This window comes from Triticum dicoccoides, chromosome 2A (genome assembly GCF_002162155.2).
Source record: "Triticum dicoccoides isolate Atlit2015 ecotype Zavitan chromosome 2A, WEW_v2.0, whole genome shotgun sequence".
Classification (NCBI taxonomy): domain Eukaryota; kingdom Viridiplantae; phylum Streptophyta; class Magnoliopsida; order Poales; family Poaceae; genus Triticum; species Triticum dicoccoides.
Genome location: NC_041382.1, coordinates 6771044 through 6788483, shown reverse-complemented (window position 1 = coordinate 6788483; position 17440 = coordinate 6771044). Strand labels below are relative to the sequence as shown.

General features: G+C 42.9%; 1 pseudogene; it reads right to left on the bottom strand.

The window, feature by feature from the left end:
* Positions 1 to 14758: 14758 nt before the first annotated feature.
* Positions 14759 to 16101, bottom strand: LOC119352706 (annotated as a pseudogene).
* Positions 16102 to 17440: the final 1339 nt, after the last annotated feature.

Here is a 17440-nt window from a genome sequence, read left to right as displayed (position 1 = left end):
TCTGGCGTGGCCACATGCCAAGACGTCAGCATCCTTCTCAACGGTGGATATGTATCAACAAGAGACAGTAAAAAGGTTTACGCAGGGTCTTAATCTAAATTGAATCCTTGGAGCAGGTCCCTGCTGCACGTCTGTGCCTGTGTCTCCGTTGTGCCGTATCCTGGATGGGTGTGGCACGATGATCGTCTGTAAAAGAAAGGAATTTAGGTGAAAAAGGTTGTCGTGCAAAAAGATAATTGAAGAAACTATGCATAATTCAAGATGAGGAGGAATGGCCACATGTCTGCGCGTGTTGAGCCCCTTGTAAATAGGGGAATGACCATTTATTCGGTATAAGTAGCGGCGCCGGACTCGATTAGTTGTGTCTGAGGTCTTGACGACCTATGGGGCGCTTTGGCTAGTCCGGGTGCCTTTAGTGTGTGGCTGCCAAGGCAGCCTCACTCTCTTCGGCGCGCAGAGATCGCTTGATATTTCCGTGCACTGAAATGATGCCGCATGGGCCGGGCATCTTGAGTGTGAGGGAGGCGTAGTGTGGTATTGCATTAAAGCGAGTGAAAGCTTCGCGCCCGAGCAGTGCTTGATAGCCACTTTGAAACAGAGCGATGTGGAAGGTTAAATGCTCGCTGCGAAAGTTATCGGGGGAGCCGAATATAACTTGTAGTAGCAGGGAGCCCGTATAACGAGCCCCTGGGCCTGGCGTTACTCCTTTAAAGGTAGTATTGCTATGGCGAATTTGTGTTGGGTCTAACCCCATCCCGCGGATTGTATCATGGTATATTAGGTTTAGGCTGCTGCCGCCGTCCATCAAGACTCGTGTGAAGTGATATCCGCCAATTACTGGGTCTAATACCAAGGCAGCCCATCCTGCATGTTGGATACTTGCTGAGTAATCACGATAGTCGAAAGTGATCAGTTGAGACGACCATTGGCAGGACTTTGAGGTGACAGGCACTTGGGTATATTTTCCTGGGGGAGCCGCATTGTTTTTTCCCTTGATCATGTGTAGTACGTTTATTGTTTTGACTTTTGGTGGGAATTTCTTTTGTTCCCCCGTGTCTTGCTTGGGGGGGGCTCGTCCTCGTCTTCACTTGGTGTGTCCTCCCCCTTGTGTATGGCGTTGAGCTTGCCAGACTGTTTGAAGACCCAACATTCTCTATGGGTATGATTAGCAGGTTTACCCGGGGTACTGTGGATCTGACATACTTGGTCCAGAATTTAGTTGAGGCTGGACAGTTCATCCCTGGTGCCTTTAGTGGGCGGCTTTTGACCTGGCTGAGAGCTTTTTAATCCGGCATTTACTGTCGTGCCCTTCGTGTTGTCTTCTTTATTCCGGCGTTTGTTATTGCTGTTGCGCCGTGATTTCCCGTTTCCATCTCTAACTTCCAATATAGTGGGGTCGCTGGTGCTCCATCTGGCTAGCCAGCTGTCCTCACCCGCGCAAAAGCGGGTCATGAGGTTTGTTAATGCGGCCATCGTTCTCGGCTTATTTTGGCCGAGGTGTCTGGCGAGCCATTCGTCACGGACGCTATGCTTGAAAGCCTCTAAGGCTTCGGCGTCCGGACTGTCGACAATCTGGTTCTTTTTAGTAAGAAACCTATTCCAAAGCTTTCGGGCTGACTCTCCGGGCTGCTGAGTTATATGACTCAGATCGTCCGCATCTGGAGGTCGGACATAAGTCCCTTGAAAATTTGCCCTAAAGGCATCTTCGAGCTCTTCCCAACTTCCAATGGAGCTTTCGGGGAGGCCTTTGAGCCAGTGACGAGCTGGCCCTTTGAGCTTGAGGGGTAAGTATTTGATGGCGTGGAGATCATCTCCTCGAGCCATATGGATATGAAGGATATAGTCCTCAATCCAAACCCCGGGGTCTGTTGTTCCATCGTATGCCTCTATGTTTACGGGTTTGAATCCCTTTGGAAATTCATGGTCCAGCACCTCGTCGGTGAAACATAGAGGGTGTGCGGCACCCCTGTAGCTGGGTGTACCGTGTTGTTCGGATATTTGTTGTGTTACATTGTATGCTGGGGGGCGCTTGTGTGGTCCATAGATGGATCTTGTTGCACCGTCCTTTGGGTGCGAACCCTCGCCTGGGTCGCGTGTTGTATTGTGAGCAGCGTTGTATGCCTCTCTGTGTTGGTAGAGGGGTCGTCTATCCGACCAGGTGGCAGCTTTGATATTTGGTTGTGGGGGGTCTGCGGCCTCCTCTTCGAATTCGGGTAGCAGCTTCCGCTTTGGGTAGCTCTTGGAGGGGCGATTGTCGTCGTACCTTGCTGCAGTGTTGAGTATTTTGCTCCATCTGAATTGGAGTGTGTCTTGCGCGGCCTTGAGCCTTCGCTTCTGCTTTTTAAGGCTCCTCGCGGTGGCAACAAGCCTTTTACGGGTGTTCTGCTGCTCTGGGTGCCTGTCCGGCGTTATGTCGTCCGGACCATTATCCTTGATAGGGTTTGTTTGTTCGGTTTGATTATCCGGATTGCCGTTGTCCGGCAGCGGTTCGCCCTGCTCCAGCGCTGGGTTTGTGTGATCGCTATTAAGGAAGGGGAGCTTGGCAAGATCCGATTCGTCGACCATCCGCTCAAACCCCACAATGTTTACGAGCTCCCGATGCAGCTGCAGAAGGATGTTAGGGCAATGAATCATCTCTGCCATTGCCCATTCACTGGTGAAGCCGACATTATCCGGCCCTCCAAACAGCATGTCCTACGTTCAACGTCCACATATTTTGTAATCAAGTGCAACTTCATTGACTTAAAATTAGTAAATCCAAAAGAGAGAAGTTTTACAACTACTAGAGAGAAATATATATAGGACAGAGCTATTTTGTTACTAGTAACAGAATATTATTCTGTTACTACTCAGACCTATATAGGCCCGATCAGGACAAACCTTTCACAACCTAACCCGATCTACCTACCGACGCGCACCCACTCCTTGGTCGCACAACGCCGACTACCCCCACGCACTGCCGCCGTCGGCTGCCTGCCCCTCCCTACCTACGCACTGCCGCCGCCAGCCGCCTGCCCCACCCTACCCACGCGCTGCCGCCGCCGGCAGCCTGCCTCTCCCTACCATGCGCTGCCCCCGCCGAGCCGGCCTCCTCTTTCCACTCCGCCGCCCCCGTCGCCGCACCAGCCACCTCCCCCCACCCACCGTCACGCGCCTCCTGGCCGGTGCTCCTCACGGCACCGCGCGTCGCCATGCCCTGCCCATCTCCCGCACGCCGCCTCACCAGAGGACCTGCGCACCACCATCCTCCCCCGCCATGGTCGGCCGTTGAGATCCAAGGCAGAGGATGACCAAGAAGTTTTTGGCTCACCGGCCACCTCCCCCCCTCCGCCTCCGGCGCTCCGTCCACCTTCCTCCCTACGCTCCGGCCGACCACATCCCTCCCTCCAGCACGGGTTCGGTTCTGCTCTGGCTGGGTCTGCGCCAACCACCTCTTCCCGAGGTTCCGGTGCTCCATGGCTAGAATACACCTTGCACCAAAAGCCCCTGAAGAACCTCATCTCTCTGATTTGCTCCCTCTTTTTTGTAGGATGGGCAAGAACCAGATGAGGAAGATGCAGCAAGGCAGAGGTAGTATTCTCAAAAAAATTTGAAATGCATTAGCGTGGACAGGTAGTAGTTCATCTTCCAAAATTGATTTATATTATGTTAAACACCGGTGTGCTCTTCTTGTCAGTTCATGTGTGCTCCTGTTGTCAGGTCGTGTGCAAATTCTTATCAGTTTTGTGTGTGCGAGTTGGTAAACCAAGTGCGGCTGCTGCCCACTGATTCCTTCATACTCCCCCAATTTTTTCTTGCAAAATGCATTTTGTGGTATGGTCTACTACTAAATATAAAACATTTAAGGATCTAAATATTTGAGCAGAGACCTATTACATGTTGCAGCTAGCTCGAACTACATTTATAATGCGCAACTCGAAGGTCAAATGCTATTGGTAAGATAAGGTCACATGAATCCCAATTAAATGGGAAGCAAAGGGTGAAAAATGGGACCCTAGAAATCACTATTTGTTTCCTATATAAAAAATCAATACAATATCATTGTTACTTATTATTGTCTTGGACATAAAATTCAAACATGAGGACTTGGTTTCTTTCTTTTCTACAGTATCCTGATGCATGCTTTCGTCGTTGCAATTTAGTTAAATGTTATTTTGTTCAGACTATTGTCATCACTCAAGTGGTTGAACTGTAAGTTCATAATTGGCAGTAAACCGTGCAGTATCTTGATGCATGCTTTTTCTACACAGGCTTCACACTAAATCGTGCATTTTCCCCTACACACAAGGTGCTCAGCTTCTAATTAGTCTTGGCATTGATCTTTTCAGAATTGATCGAGTAAAAGAAACAACTTCAGCACCCCAATGTGACATTTTTAGTAAGTGCTTTGACTTTGTCCATGTGTGGAATAATTGACAATGGTGTCAAAATTAAGCTCATTCTGCGAACGAACAAGCAAATGTTCCCATTCAATTATAGATATATTTGTTTCTATCTCTTGATGAAAATGTTCCAGTATCATGTACTGTCAGCGTTCACTTACCTAGTAGAATAAAAACAGATGCAAGGCGTTCACTTTCATCAATGCCATTTATAAATGCTTCATTATCAGTTTGATTGACCTCTATTTCTCGTAAAGTGCTTGTGGCAGGAATAAGGGAATGATTTATGTGGATACTACGTGTGCGAGTTCATCTACAACGTGACTTGCAAAGATAAGAGGGGCTACTCTAAAAGACAATTTGATGTGCGTAAGCAATAATATTCACAATTTCATTTTAATACACCATAATTTCTGTTGAGTTTCATTCATATATATGTATTAACCACCTTCTTGAAATTAGACGTGGGAGATGCGGAATGAACTCCTACCAGAAGATCGCATGAAAGCAATCCAAGAGGAATTAGCGGGATTCTTTCTTGACCACGTCATCTATAAAGCCGGAGAATACCATGTGGACCCTGAGTTCATATTTAATTAGGGCATTATATTGTAAGAGATCTTATATTGTATATATGTAGCCAGTAGCGTCGGATAGATAAACAAAAACTTGTTGTTCAACCAATCTTTCGGAGAAGGAGAGGTCGATCACTTCTTTCAGTATGCATGACGAACTTCTGTACTTAATGGTTTCCTTCATTTTCTTACTAGCTAGCGTGTCGAGGGCCTCTCTATACGTATAGTATGTAGCATCGACCAAGCACGGAGATAAGAGAGGACACTTCTCTCTATTAATTAATTAGCTACCTAACACAATATATGAAACACCTTAATTAACCATACAAAACCCTCAAATCCAATCCCCTTTCAGAAAAAAAAAACAAAAACCCTAGCCCCTGAACAGCTGACGTGTGGATGCCTATTGGTCCCGATTGGTGCCACCAACCGGGATTAAAGGCCCTCCTGCCTGGGCTCGCCACATGCAGCGGCCACGTGGAGGCCCATCTGTCCCGGTTCGTATAAGAACCGGGACTAAAGGCCAAGGGCATTAGTAACGACCCTTTAGTCCCGGTTCCACAACCGGGACAGATGGGCCTTATGAAGCAGGACAAATGGCCCTTTTTCTACTAGTGGAAGTGCAACTGTTTGCATGGAAACTTGACCCGTTATGTAACGAAACGGTAGTTTATTCCTTGCAAATGGTCTAGTTTGTTAAATGTATACGAGAAAACTTTTGCCAAGCATTCTTGTTTTTTCCCACAGCCGGATCTAGAGGCCAAATCATTCCACCATGTCAAGTTTGTTGATTTACAGGCTTCGTTCGAATTTTTGAGAATTAAACGACCACTAAGGTCTATGTTGGTTGCCAAATCTCATCCCCTTGATGATTGACACTCCTTTTCTTTCTTTACATAAAGCCTAAACATAGGCTAACTACAAACAATAGGAATTTTCAACACATTTATAAGTGTAGAAAGGACAACGGATAAAGCAGCAGTCACTCTGCCTCCGAACCTAACAAAATAACAAAGAAAAAAAAGAAGGAAATAAAGAAAGAAAAGAAAAGAAAACTAAAAGAAAAGGAAGAAAGGAATAAAAAATAGAGAATAAACAAAGATAAGATAAGATAAGAATAGAAAGAAAAAAAAGAGAAGAAAGCAATGAAGGGAAAGAAAAGAAAAGAAAATGCTTTGCCGAGTGCTATTTGTCAGGCAGTCGCAAAGGGACGAGACTTGCCTGCTCCCCGCGCATGTGCCCACCCGTGCTCCCGCATACGTGGCTTGATTTGATTGGAACAAAATAAGGTCCGGTCCCACCCTCTTAAAATCAGGGGGATGATTAGATTAGAAAGGAAAAAAAGAAAAAAGACAGCCGTCGGATGAAGTGGGAGCACGAATGGGAGCATCTAGAGGGAGCAGGCAAGCCGGATCCGTCGCAAAGGTGACCGCCCCGTGATCCTATCGTCAACCGCAAGGACAAGTGTCACTCCTTGTCTTTGCATAGTGTGTTTTTTTTCTACACTCAGTTCAGAATGGTGTATGTTTTTATTAGCATTCTGTTCAGGTGGTTGTTTGCCGCCGAATACTCGGAGATGAAACTCGCCTTACAAGGAGATTGGGTTTGTACAATTGTGGCATGCTAGGCTTTTTGTGCATGTTAAATGGGCAAACACCCGGTCTTACAAGAAGATGGAAATCACCTTACAAGGAGATTGGGTTTGGAGTGGTCCAATAAAACTTAATTGCGCCAGCTAGATCTTGAACTGCATCCTCTAGTCAGTGCAATCAAAAGACCGATCTGATGAAAAAGACTAGACAATACGTCTATATGTCAGCACTACGTGTGATAACTTACTACTCAAGATCATACAATACAGAGCATAAGATCATCTCTAATAGGTGGCCTAAACTATAAATAACTGATTTTGACATCACCATGGACCCAAAAAATGCATGCAGCACGCAAATGTAACCGCCAACTTCCAGGTACTTCACGTTGCCGCGGCACCCTTCCTGCCGCCACTGCACCTTCCTTCCCGCCGCCGCCGCACCCTTCCCGCCACCGCCGCCACACCCTTCCTACTGCCACCGCACCTACCTTCTTGTCACTGGCGCACCCTTCCAACCGTTGCAGCCGCTTCCCGTCGCCGCTGCTTCCTTCCCATCGCTGCCGCACCTTTCCCGTCGCCGTCCGCGGAAGAGGAGCCGTTGATGCGGAGATCAACCAAGAAGAAGACGTTCGAGTGACTAATACATCATCTAAAATACATCACGTGTTGGAGTTGGACACTTAAAAATCACGTTTTTTGTGATGTATAATTTACATCAAACAATTTTTGAGCTGCTATTTTACATCACCTATTGGAGAAGCTCTAACACACGCACTGCACAAGCACGCACACATGGAGCGCCAGTAAGGAGTATCTCTACTATTAAAGTGGATCTACCATTGTTGTGATGGTTCAACCTCCCTGGCTTGTACGTGATTCCCCCGAGCGATCCCACCACCTTTTCTCGCTTGTTTTCTAGATCGTAAAAAAAACAGCCGACATCCACGCACACAAGTCTCCTCCTGCGGCACCCAACCGTCTCTCGACCGAAAGCATAGGTAGGTATAGTGGTGGATCCAGGAATTCATGTTACCAGGGGAGAAAATTTAACTTCTACAATACGAAGGCACATGCACTCCGGAAATCAACATAACTTGAGAAATGTGAACCTACCTGCACTTTAAAAGTCAGCTAATGATCCAAAGTAGTTCCAGATTGTAATCAACCAGATTATGTAAGCACCAAGAAACATAAAATACAACATGTGGAAAAAGACTACTAACACGGACTGTAGCTGCTTGAATCATTTGTTCTCTGGCCCAAAAATATCCAAGTGTAATTGGCAGCTATAACTAGTGCATAAAGTGCAAATCAATATATTTATCTTCCATAAGTATGCCAATAGTTTGAAACATCACCTTGCCGTGTTGTGATTACCAATCGGCTACCCTTACCATTACAAACAAGTGTCCTAGACAAGTCAGCAAATGCATCTGGAGTCCAAACATCATCTAATATGATCAAATACTTCATTTGCTCTAGATATATCTTTAATGTCTCTTCAAGGCTTGTGATGTATCCATCGCTGCAATGTTTGATGGACCACTGACTTTATCTTTGAATAGTTCCTTCATTATATTCCTCAAGACATCTTCTCTAGAATAAGTTTGAGAGATGGAGACCCATGCATGGCACTGAAATTTCTCTCTCTCTTTCCTATAGATATTTGAAGCTAAAGCTGTTTTGCCCAGCCCACTCATTCCTACCAGTGAACATTCCCCATCATCACTTCCCAACCATTGCTCAAGTTTACTTCTGTTTTCATCCACCCCAACTAGATCTTGGTCATCAAGAAAACGTGAAATGTTTGCTAGATCTTGAGACTTCTTGATCATGTAATTCAAGTTGCTAGTATCTTCTTGGTCTATCACGGGAACCCATCGGTTTTTCATCTCTGGTAGGTGTGCAAGGTCTTTCTCAATTTTCTTCACTTTGGAAGATATATGATTCAACGAAAATAGAGATCTTGGTTTTCTAAGCCCTGTCTTCAGGTAAAAACAACACCCAGTATCATGTTCCCGACCAACTTGATATATGTACTCATCCACCATATCCTCCATCGCATGTGCTACCTTCCGCACCTCATCCAACCAGCCCTTATACACTTGATTGTGGCGGTTTCGAATGTCCATTTGTCATAGAACATCATGAATTATGCAAAGCTCCCTAATAACGCGACCCATGCTGCCCTATAGCACTATTAGTTGGGTCGCGTACCTGAAAAACTGTGCACTGGCTTGATGTACTGCTCCATTTGCCAAGGCGACTCCGATCTTCTCAATTACTAGAAGAAGCACAATCTCAGCCATTACTTTCTCGAGAGTTGCTAATGCCCCACTGTTGGTTTGTGGTCAGGTTGGATATTTTCCTGATTATCTCCAGGATGACCATCTGTAGAAATGAATCAAGTGATGTGTTAATTGAACTATTCATACATTTTGCTTTTAGCAAGCACCTGCCATAGACGTACCTACTACCACAACAACTGAAAGGTGAAATAAGCATGTTTTCTACTTTACCGTTAATTGTAATCTACAAATCAAGCATGCTACAGGGCAATATAAATCCTTTACCATTGTTCTTTTGGTGCACTAATTTGGACTAAAACCCCGACAAGAATTATGGAACGGATGGAGTAGTTCGCAGTACATCACTCATGGATCGAGCATACAGCTTCTGCGGTGACCGAAATAGTACGAACGCAAGCTAAGTAACATAGAAAATAAATTAGGGAATAAATTCAATCCGATCAACACGCCTGCCCTGCAATGGCTTCAATTGGATCTTGAGATTGGTCTAAACTGGCTCTAAGTGGCATGGGTGGTTCCCGGGAGAAACAGGTCACGCAATTAAGATTCCTATTCGGATGCACCATGAAAATGAACTGGACTGTGATTAAGCCGACGGGTGTGGTAGTTGGAGGCTCACCTGAGATGGAGACTAATAACCGCGGCCGGAGACCAATGGGGCCGACAATGCAGGCGGGCTGGAGATCCACCGGAGAAGATGCAACGATCTCCTTTCAGAATTTACACTCGCAACCATACACACGGGCCCATGGTGGCTAAGTTGTGAGCTGCTAGAGATTAGCTAGCTGGTCACTTAAACGTGTGTAGCTAGACGAGTCTAGTTTGGCATCTTCGGAGAACACGGCGTACCACCTATCGGCAAGTTGTGTGGTGTCAGAGACAAGGAAGACTTGGTTGTTTCAGAAAAAAGGTGTCATTTTTTACATTCAATAAGTTAGAGCATCTTCAACCGGACCCCCACTCCACCCTCCCTGCCCATAGTCGCCTGAGCGGACAGCCAGACATGGCCCGGACAAAAAATGTCGTTCAACACAAATAGAGGCAGAGCACATCGCGGCGGAGGAGCATCTTGACACCTAGCACACAGACGCTACCGTCCTCGCCAAGCTCTATGCCGATCCCGCCTTGGCGTGATAAAGAAAATTCCCTAAGGAAGATTGATGATAGTGGGATGTGTTGAAAAACCAAGGGCAAATTCCTTTTCTCTTTTCAGTTCGTGTATAATTTGAATTTGCTTGTTTCCCGTTCAACTGGCTATTCATCAGAGGTTATACATGCATGTCTACCAAACTCATGATAGAGTTTAACTTAATTTATGCTAATTTCTTTGATAAGGGTAGAAATTTATTACAACAATGTTGTATGGTGGGAAATATGTATTGAGCCAAAATCTCACGAAATCTTATGCTTGTAGCCTCATAAATAAAATCCTCTAATGTACATTGACCAATATTTGAATGTGTTTACTAACTGGGAATACATGATGTTCTTTGTCTCTTTTTAGTTTGGACATAATTTCATACATTCCTATGCAGCTCATGTTAGAGTTTATATTCGATCTATACCAATTTTATTTTGATGAGGCTAAACTTTTTATTACACTTTTGTTGTGTTGTACAAAGCAGCCAAGCAGGGCAGAACTAGATGATTATCGAACAACAATAACATAACTATAGCTTAGTATTCCTCTGTTGATTTTGTCTCCCATGTTCCCTGGACTGAAGACACACCATTACATTACAACACTCGGGTTTTCTTGCCATCAGTGGTAGTCCAAGAGGCTGGAGTTTGAACCTCCTTTTTGAAAAGAAACAAGAAAGGACTAACTAGGTAAACCACATCTATATATTTATGCATAGTACAAATCTTTGTGAGTTGGTAGGTACCCCACCTATTCATTCAGGAATGATCTACATATCAATTTAATCTACATTCAGGAACACTATGCTCTCTCTTCTATTTGGCATATATCCTCTTTTGTTATATATTTTATTGACATGTATGCTAGCTTTTTGTAAAGAAAAGTATCTATTTATTCCTAGAAATCCAAGTATTCCTTTCCTTTCGGACCACTTCACATGTATTTGCTTGGACATTTATAATAGATCAAGATTACAGGTGGTTATAACCCTGTTCAAATAGTAGGTTAACATATAAGCATCATAGTAATTATCATTGTATGTTGATGTTACCTTCAGTTTTGCAACATATGTGAAATTCCAATACCATTGAGTTGTCAATATTCCTACAATATTTCGCCGCTATAGTATATTTGATTTAGAAATCTATATAATTCAATTTATAATCTTTCACAAGTTACCATGGTTGATTTAAATCAATCTTTACTATGGAAGTTACTAATTGACCTTATCATGGAATTTGACTATTGATCAAAGTCTACCAAAATTGTTGCAAAACCTCTGTATCCTATTGAATTATTCCTATTGATTACAGATGATAGGGCTGGTCATTTCTTAGTGAACTTTGGAACACAGCCATTACATTTGTATTTCACAAATCAAAATAAATCAGTAGTTTGTTAAAAAGTGATAGCTTCATATGTGTGCCTTCTTTTCTTTGCAGTGTCCCTTTTGTAAATTGCATAATACTTCATGTGTCATCCTACCCAACCATGGATTCTAAAGGGTTAATACACCCTTTTTATATTTTGAGGCAAAGGTCAAAAGAGCAAGCTACATTGTAGGATAAACTAATACAAATGCAAATAAGGCCAACCCTCACTCGTATAACGAATGTCTTACATAACCTTTTGTTACACTCACATCTATAATACCTAAATAGTTCATCCCCACTAACCTATTTCTATTAACATGCAGGCTATCCACATCAGCGATACTGCCCCGTCAGCGTATTGGTAGAGACTTACAAGCGGGACCAACCACTATACAAAACAAACACGTCGGCTTTAGTTACTACTTGTAGGACCAACCAAAGAAGATGCGGACGGACGTAATCCAGCCCAGCCCATCGCCCCGGCTTTCCTCCCTCCCAATGTAATCGCAGCCAAGCCCATCCTCCCGCTTTGCTTTGTTTTTTTGTCGACGAATACGCCACCGCTTTCCTCCCTCCCAGCTTTCCCCTCTGTCCACTCCGGCTTTCCTCCCTCCCAATGAAAAAGGCCGTAGCAAGCTTGCATAGCCTACTGTTGCATCCTCTCTGCAGCCCATTGCTTCCACCGGCCCACCCGGTGTATCTTCGCCTGTCATGATGTATAGCAAACAACCATAGACTAACTGATGTTTACTCAAAAAAAGTAGACTAACTGATGTCTGACGCTCCCTCTCCTAATAATGTTCCAGACGGTGCTCCACTTCCTCTCCCCGCCATCTACAGAAGAAACGAATCGATTGCCCTTTGAAGTCCGCTCGGCTCACCTCATTTCATTCCCATTGATCTTCTTTGCATTCCAAGATTCACCTCATTATTTTGGTTACTTTTTCCATTTGCCATCTTACGCATCCTGCTTTTCATCGTCTTTAATTTTGCATCAACAGGTCATTATGTGGCTACAGTCTACGGGCAAGAGATTCAAATCGGTACGCATGAAGCTCAACATTTGGGGCATAATATGTGTAACCCTGTTGTATTTTTCGCCTCTCCTATTTTATTTGACTACTTGCTTGCAAAGGTCAGGATATATTTTTTATCATCATTCTCATTCCCGAGCCTTTTCTTTCAGAGAGAGCAGAAACCCAACAGTTCAAAATCTGGAACCCTTGGTTATAACAAAGACCAGCTCCAGACATTACAAAAAACTGGAGAAATACATACCAGTGTCCGAAGCCAAACAATGAACAATGCCCCCTTGAGTAACATACAGGAGGATGAGCGGCAGGTGGACAAAATAGGCTCTGATGAAACAGCATGTCACATCATCTGTTAGAAAATAATTCAGGTGTCCCAAAATTCTTTCGCAAAACTCACAGTATTTCTACATTGTAAAACTATATGTGCAGCAGCTGCATATGATAACATCATGCGCTACAATAGCTTGACAATTTATATTCCCAATCATTCTCATATTTGTCTGTGCAATTGTTTTAATCCAATGCCTTTGATGAATTGGAAGCTGATTTCGGTCAAAAATAAATCTGCGTAATCTTTATGATCCATAATCTACTCAGTATGTCTCCTAATCTTTGCTGCAATCAGTGATAGTAACAAGTTCATTCGTTCATGTAGAAGTCTCATGTTTTGCAATTTTGGAACAAAAGGAGTTCAATAAGCATTTCTTATGGATATTAGTTATCTACCTAGCACCATATGAATAATTTCCAGTGTCTCATCTTGATAGGTATGATATGTGCTATATTCATACTCTTCTTTTCCGTTGTAAAGGCTTAAAATATGGCATATATATTGTACTGCAGTCCTATATCCTTTACCTTGATGTTCCTGTGAGGGAGATAAATACAGATCCCAAATTCATGGTTTCTCTTAATTCCCAATTTCTTGATCCCTTTTATTTACTGAGTCTGCAAATCATTTTGATTGTTTATTTTGAACCAATATCCATCCTAGATTAGGATCAAACCCCCGGGAATACGCTGCGCGGCACAGATCCGCATGGTCGTCTGACGGGAGAAATTTCAGGAGCATCTGAGCCCGTGCTCAGAAAAGAATATTTGTGATCTATACTTCAGTTATTGCTACATGTAACATGTCCTCTCTGCAGATTCTTTTTTAATTTCTATCAATAAGTTTTTTTTTTGCGAGGGATCAATAAGTTTTTGTTGAAAAATTGAAACTGGTGAGTGTTCTTGCTGAAGTAATAAGTGTATATAATTTTGTCATCTGGCATTATTATTTACGAACACTATATTTATTGGCACACTACCAACTATCTTATACCTACAGTCTTATTCCTGTTAATATATGCTTATTCTTCTTACATTCATGTAGCATGGCTATCTCTATTTTGTTCTAGCTACCCTATAACCTATATCTCCTTCACAGTAGCATGTACATGTGATGCTCAAACTGCCGGAAAAAAGATTGAAGCATGCATACAGAGTTGCCAACCATGGCGTATTTTTTGCTATGTACAAGCTGTCTTTCAGGAAAGTATTTTTTTAATGGTTCTGATCATCTATTGTAGATATATATACCGATATGCAAAGATCTGGAGCTATATCTATCTCTGCAACAAATTATGCATAGTAAATTGATTTGTAAATAAGGAATCTGGTTATCCGTTCATTTTACTTAAATTTCGCCATCCTGTTTTTTTGCAGGTATTTGTAGTAGATTCAACATCGCATCACTAGAAAAGAAGCTAATTTGCTTCTGGGCATGCTTCTATCTTCTTACAATATATCAAGTTTACATGAATTGTTTCTGTTATTTATATAAATGTATATTCAATGTATGCCAGAATATCCTCATTACCTCATGTCGTGTTATAAGTGTGTTTGTGTGCCAACGAAGTTGGGTCCTCAAAGTTAATTATTGTCCATAACCATACATCTAATTACTGTTGGAATACTGTAATTAAACTTTGCAGATCGAATATCTTATTATAGTTGTTTCATTGGTTTGTAAGCTTCCTGTAATTTCATTAAGTATGACAGGAACTTCTTATATATTTTACAACGTTGGTTTACGTGAGCTCAAAAACATCCCACCCCAGTGATAAAACTAATTTCCTTTCTATCCACTGATGTAGGCAACCCAAGATGAATGCAAACCAAGACCAACATGATCCATACGGCAACAGTAAATGAGATAAGAAACATATTATTAACCGCAAGATGCATAAGAAGCACGTAGTTAGGAACGTTGAGAGCCGACTATATCTGCATGCATTTATTCTGAAGTACTCCACATCGACCGACGTCATAACCACCCAAAAGGTCATCATGGCCTTCACCGAAAGATCTAACTGTCATGTGATATAAGTGCTTGCAGGTCAGAGCTACTAGCGTAAGTGTCTTGCTGTGTTGAGGGTGCCGAAGTGTTCAACAAGCAGTTAAGGTCAGGCAACTGCTCGTCACGCTGAAGGACCTCCATTGCCTTTTGAATGGTAGGCCTTCTGGCACCATCAAGAAGAGAACACCAAAGTCACAGGACAACCACACGCTGCATCTGCATCTGCATCCGCCTCTTGTCCAAGTCGTCCTCGCCATGCAACCTTTCATATGCAGCCTCCATGACATTGCCTCCTTTATATAGCTCCCGGACTTGCTCCCTAGACTTCCCTGTGCATACAATGTCTAGTAGGACGATTCCAAAGCTGTATACATCAGAACTACGGTGGAACTTGACTTTCCCATCTTTCCTGCATTCTGGATCTATGTACCCTTCCGTCCCTAAAGCAGTTTTCATGGGCGTCGTGTTGTCCTGGTTGCCGATCCTCGACAGCCCGAAGTCAGCAAGCTTGGGGTTGAAGTTGTTGTCCAGGAGTATGTTGCTCGGTTTGATATCTCTATGCAGAATGTAAGGGTCGGACTCATCGTGGAGGTAAACAAGAGCAGAGCCAATACCTTTCACGATTTGGTACCTAACAGGCAGACACACAAATTAATGAATCTCTGCAACGTTTATAACAATATATAAGACTTTTAATCCTTGCAAATTGAAATAATGTAAGGAAAAAATAATCCTTGGTGTACAATACCTTGTTGGCCATGATATTACTTGCTTACCCTCGCGTAAGTGGTAGTGCAGATTGCCATTAGACACTAGCTCATAAACAAGGAAGAGCTCATCATCCTCCTTCTTGCTGCAACACCAACACATGAAATCGAGCAGGTTCCGGCTATTTTCTCTATAACACCAACCTTTCAGCTTGACAAGATTCTTGTGCTTAGCTTCGCTAATGGTGTTCATCTCGGTGAAGAAGTCCATATTTCCTCCCCTTGTCTCTTTCAAGATCTTCTTTACAGCCACCTCGATGTCGTCTGCAGATTCCTTCGATCTCGGGTTCATCGACACACCCCGATTCTTTGGAGGATGGACTATCTGATTCTCTCGAGGGTGTACCTAATGATGATTCCTTGGATAATCTATCCCTGTAGACCACTCCAAAGGCACCTCGCCAAATAACCCTATCCACGGAGAAGTCATCTGTTGCAGCAGCTAGAACATGGTACTCAAACCGTCTGGCTCCTCCAGATCGTGCCACAAAGTCATGGCTTGTGGTCCTTGTCCACTTGAACAACTCCCTTTTTTTGCGGGTGAACAACTCCTCCAATCGACCCTTCAACAACCATTGCCTTCATGTCACGATCTGCATGCATGCACCAAAACAGCATTAGTATATAATAAACTAAAAGTAATTGATGGGCTAGTAAGAAAGAAATAGGCTAAAAGTCCCACAAAAAATCAGAAACATATATGCGCCCTTCATTAATAAACCAAAATTAATGGATGAGATCTAATATAATGTTCTACGAAGCCAAGCCATCCTGCCTTGAAGAAACTCACATCCCTTCTCCCATGATTTCCCACCTGTCACCTCATCGTCCCAAGCCACACATTTTTTTTTTTTGGTTTCTCTTCTCCATGTCGCTAGTGTTTCCTTGGACCCATTCTGATCTTACCCCATGATCTCTTACCCTCTTCTTCTTTGCCCTCAGATGGAGGCGTCAATGGCACACGCTCGTCTAGCTGGTGTTCAAGTTGTCGGGTTCTTTTGAACTAATGGTTTGTTAGCATATTTCATAGTGTATTTTTTTTCTTTTGGGAGTTTGTTAATCATTTTTAAGCAATTGACATTATATGCAAAATACACTCAATCATACTAGGGCTGCTAGGTCTCTCCTCTTTTTCTCTCTCTCTCTCTTGGTTCATGTTTAAGATATAAATATGTCTAGCTTCTTGGGACTACTAGATTTAGCGATCAAGAAACTTATAAAGAATATACTTCTAGCTTTTCTTGGTCAATATTATAGTTATTATATATTTAACCCAATACACAGTCCTGATTACCAATAATGATGCTTTTGCATGCATATATTACATTTGTGTATGTAACTATTTACAAGTGATAACTTATCATAGGTCAACATAAGGAAGTTGTATCCCACTTTTCCTTTATGAAAAAATTAGCGTTCAATGTTTAATTTTCACCATGGTTCAAAGCATTTATTGATTCTCTCACCAATACAGAGAGACAGGGAGGGCCCCAAATAGCCTTATGGAAATTGAAACTTGATATTTAGTTCACCATAGTGCTCAGTATTGAATACCGGGCTCCGATTTTATATCTCCGTTCCAAATACCAAGTCTTAATCGAGCCCATTTATCGTTGGTTCCATTTACAACTATAATATAATATTTTGATTCATTTTCTAATATTTTATCAACCATATAGTTTGGATACTCCCTCCGTCATAGTTTACACGGCGCGTTTCAATTCTCATGCATTTCCACAAACGGAGTGATTTTAGACGCGTTTGGTTTAATGCTCAATTAATTACGGTGTCGTAACCACAATCAAGCCCACAATTTTCTTTCCATGTAGGTGTGTACGAGGAGTGGGATAACTGCATGCATGTGTGTACGCAGGGTGAAAGCACTTTATGCATGTGTGCACGCATCAATTTTTCTAGTAATAGT